At 50.9% G+C, this 4670-nt stretch overlaps 1 pseudogene; it reads left to right on the plus strand.

Moving 5' to 3' along the window:
- Positions 1-404: 404 nt before the first annotated feature.
- On the plus strand, positions 405-2562 carry LOC119354753 (annotated as a pseudogene).
- Positions 2563-4670: the final 2108 nt, after the last annotated feature.

Raw genomic sequence — 4670 nt, forward strand, 5'->3', positions numbered from 1 at the left:
GGTCTAGATCCTTTTATGAGAATGTAACCGCGTGAGTTTGGGTTGGGGTCGGAGTGGTGTTTGCCATCTTGAATGTTCGCATCTCAGTTTGGTCTCTTGTAAATATTGTTCTGCCTTTTATAAAAATATGATACGCCATTGGCGTACTCTTGAAAAAAAAGTTTGTAGTTTCAAAAAAAGAAAAAAGAAAAAAAAGTTTGTCCAGAAAAAAGTGATGGCTTCGAAGAGGCCCGATATGGGAGCCGCACCAGTAGCTACGGCCGCGTGCTCCTCCACTAGTGTGCCCTGATCCGCGGTAGGCGCCAAGCGGCAGATTGCACAATATTCTGGTTGGCGGCAGTGCTTGAATTTGCTGCCCGCCAAACGGTGTTAAAATCACGCGCCAACTCCCGGCCCGCGCACTTCTCGAGCCAACTTCCCCTCCCACGCCGCCACCGTCGCCCTCCGCAAGCCGCGTGCGTGACCCTCCCATTCCGGTCGCCGTCCTCTTAGCCACTAGCCTGCTTAAAACCTAACCGTAGCGCCGGGAAACCAGCACCAAACGAAGCAAGCAACCACCCATGGACACGCCCGTGCCGAAACGGCCTCGCCTCGTGCCGGCACCGGCGCCGGCGCCTCGGACAATCGCCGACATGGCCCCGGAGATCCTCCTCCGCCTCCCTCCGGACGACCCCGCGCGCCTTGTGCGCGCCTCCCTCGTCTGCTGGCGCTGGCGCCACCTCCTCACCGACCCGGCGTACCTCCGCCGCTACCGCGCATTCCATCGAACACCTCCCATGCTCGGCTTCGTCCTCAACCTGAAGCAGCACTACCAAGGCATGGCCCAGCTCGTCCCCACCTCCTCCTTCCGCCCCGCCGCCTCCGACCGCCCCGGCCTGAATGTGCTGGACGCCCGCCACGGCCGCGTGCTCCTCCACACGCTCAGGGCAGCGCCTCGTCGTCTGGGACCCCGTCACGGGTGAGGAGTTCAAGATCCCCCGCGTGCCGGCCTACGCGCTCGGCTTCAACGCGGCCGTGCTCTGCGCCGCGGTCGGCTGCGACCACCTCGACTGTCATGGCGGACCCTTCCGTGTCGCCTTCGTGGGATGCGGCGAACGTGGCATCACGTTCGCCTGCACCTACTCGTCGGAGGCCGGTGCCTGGAGCCAGCGAGTTGAGATCGAGCAGCCGGCGTTTGTTGACGGGCGACCGAGCGTCCTTGTGGGGAACACGCTCTACTTCACCTGCGACCCGTACCTCAATTTCAAAATGTTGGGGTACGACATCGTCAGGCAGGAACTCTCGGTGATCTGGCCGTCGTCCCAGCACGAATACTACTCTTGCACCGTCCTCGTGAAAGCGGAGGATGGCAGGCTGGGGTTCGCCGGCGTGCGGAATGGCACGCTCTACCTCTGGTCGATGAAGGATGGCGCCGACGGAGAGGTGGAATGGGTGCAGCGCAGAGTTATCCAGCACAAGACAATGCTCCGCACTCGTGGCCTCTCGACGCCACCTGAGGTCGTTGGCTTCGCGGACGGCCACGGACTCATTTTCGTTAGGACAGGCAACACGGTATTCTCCATGGAGCTCAAGTCAGGCCATGTCCGTAAGGTATACACCTGCAGGTCAAGAAACTACAACGTCATTGTTGTTCCCTACATGAGCTTCTGCACTCCAGGTACGTATTGATGCACGTTTGAGAATTATGATGTGTGAATATTTGCAATGCCATATGCTCTGAGCTGCTCTTGCAGTCTTGCTCATAGGCAGGTTGCGCAAGGCTGTAATCTTGTATGCATCTCCTTGCCCCTACTGCCTAGTACTCCCTCCGTAAACTAATATAAGAGTGTTTAGAATACTAAAGTAGTGATCTAAACGCTCTTATATTAGTTTACAGAGGGAGTATATGTAATCTTCAGGTTGTTTGTTTGTTTCAGCTTCTCCTTGGAGAACCTGTTTCATTCAAATTTTATCGACAATTCTTGACATTGGCTTAGATATAGTACTTCCTCCGTCCCATAGTATAATACACTAGTGTAAAAAAAACTCTTATATTATGGGACGGAGGGAGTAAATCTGAATAATGTTATTATTTTAGATTTCATACCTAACTAGTCGGAATAAAGAGCTACAGCATGGTTATAAGCTTAATCAATTGTATCTTTTCAGATCGTGCTATGGGCAAACTGCCATCGCCATGAGGACCCACTGTTATCCTGTAACAAGGATCTGCTGCCCTTGGCTTGTTGCATAGATGGCGCTCCAAGTGTTTTGCTTCCAAGCTGGACTGTCTAAGTAGTTACCATGGTCAATGTTAGTATGTTTAATTTACAGTGTGGCAGTTGAAACAAGGACAAAAGTTATGTAATCACCGGTCAGTTTAGTATGTTCTCTTTGCAGTTGTGAAGCTTAAGCAAGACAATGATGGTCAATTAGTATTTAGTATTGTATCTTTGAGTAGATTGTGCAAGCTCCTGTGGAATTGATACTGCAGAGTAAGTTACAATGCAGATTTGTTGATCTACTCTCCAGTTGTGACTATAATACTGTCACCGCAAAAGAAAGTGACTATGATACTGGTCATTTTGGCGTACATTTGCTGCTTGTTTGAGTTCTTTTAAATAATAACTGATACATGTGCGTTTGTTTAATTTTTCATTCGGAACAAGGTTATCCAAGTAATATTTTTTCAGTTGTTTTGAATCATGGAAATATTTTTTTAGCCGCTTTGAATCATGGAAATATTTTTTAGCCGCTTTGAATCATGGAAATATTTTTTTCAGCTTTGCTGCACAATATTGCTCTTACCAAATTGTAGAATTTAACAGAGAACTGTGTTAGCCAAATTTAGAGCCAAATACTATGGGAAACATCCATGGGCCAAAGCATGATCATTCTTGATTGTGCCATCATTGAAGTTCCAGTGGCAGCTGGAGGTCCTAGTTGCTTTGTGACTGTGGATTGGCCCCGCCATTGTCGCCGCCTAAATAGGAGGTGAAGGAGGAGCCGCCCTCCCTGTGCTACTGTGGCGTCTAAATTGGACTCCGCGTAAGGGATGAAGGAGGAGCTACCCTCGTCGCCGCGCAACACATTAGGCGGCTTAGATCGGTCGACATCACCGCCGAGACATCTTTCGCGCGACAAGGAGAGGGCACGACCATCACCACCCTGTTGTTGTGAAGGAGCCATCCTTGGGGCTTGCGAACACGTGTGGGCCTCTTGCATTACCTCGACCACGGAGGCGGCAACATGTCATCGCGCAACACCATGACGGAGGCCGAGTCGATGGTGCAGCATGAAGCGCCAGGCCGCATTCGTGATGTCAGACATTGCCTCGAACTAGGCCCTTGCTGGCCTTGCATTGGCCTGGGTGGAGGACCTATCTAGGATCATCACAGAGATGTCCACAAGCTGACGGCAGCGCCTTAGTGACCAACTTGTCACGATTGGCACGGACGATTCGCTATGTGCCGCCGTTCTCGTCGCACGCAATGGCAAGACGAGGGGCAGGCGAATTGGGGTAACGTCCATAGTCATGCACGCGACGGTGGAGGAAGTCGAGCGGCCAATTAGGGATGCCGCTGCGCCTACGTGTCCTTCTGTCGCTGGAAGGGCCATGGCGACTCCGACGAAGAAGGTCCCGTCGGCCAGGGAGTCCATGCGTACGAGGTTATCATACGGTACCTCGTTTAGTTTTTTAGGTATTAAACCATTTAGTTGAACATGTTAAATATCGTCCGATTTAATGTAATATGTCCAACTTTGCATGAATTAGGTCCAGTTTGCATGAAATTCGTTCGATTTGCATGAAATTTATCCTTTTAGTTTCATTTTCATCTGAAATGTAGGCTGATGTTTTAGACATGTTGTTGGGTGGCCGGCTCCCATATCCGTCCATGGACCCATCAGGATGCATTCACGAACGGATAGTGCCAATTTATGGGCAGCCTGTTGAAGACAAACTTGGCCACATGGGTCGCATGTCATGTGGCGGTCCGTTGTCATGCATGCTCGGTCCGTCACATGCATAAACTAGTTGTGCCGGCACGCGACACACTTCGGGCTGTGCCTGGGCTGTAAAGCCAATTCAACATGCCGGCACGACACGATGCACCGAAATCAATCCAAATAGCCCCCAAAACAATCAATTAGATCGAAAAGCACGACCATGCAGGTTAAACGTGTGTCGAGCCAACCCGTTTACTAGAAAGAGGTTGTGCCTGGGTCTAAGGGCATGGCACACGGTCCGACACGACATGGCCGTGTAGAAACCATGTCGTGCCAGGCATGTTTAGCCCTTGGCCGGGCCATGACTAGCCGTCCCCATCTTTTTTTTTGACGGGAAATATTTGGAGCTTTATTCAACAAACGAAGCCTCTGCAGAATTTGCAAGAAGGCTAGTTACAATGATGCTAGGTACAGAGTCAAACCAACATTCTGTTACATCCAATGTGCTTGCATGTCTAGCACATAGGTGAGCAGGGTAGTTGGCTAATCTAGGAATATGTTGAATACAGAAAGACCTAAAACTAGTAGAGTGTTCCAATATTTCGGATAGGATAGGCGCCACAACTGTCCTATCATCATGACGTGAGTTCTAGAGATTAATGACCTCCAAGCAGTCGGATTCCATCACGACTTTCTCGTAGCCCCTGAGCTTTGCAAAAATGGCGCCGTCCCGGATTGCTAGG

This window comes from Triticum dicoccoides, chromosome 2A (assembly GCF_002162155.2).
Source record: "Triticum dicoccoides isolate Atlit2015 ecotype Zavitan chromosome 2A, WEW_v2.0, whole genome shotgun sequence".
NCBI classification, from domain to species: Eukaryota; Viridiplantae; Streptophyta; class Magnoliopsida; order Poales; family Poaceae; genus Triticum; species Triticum dicoccoides.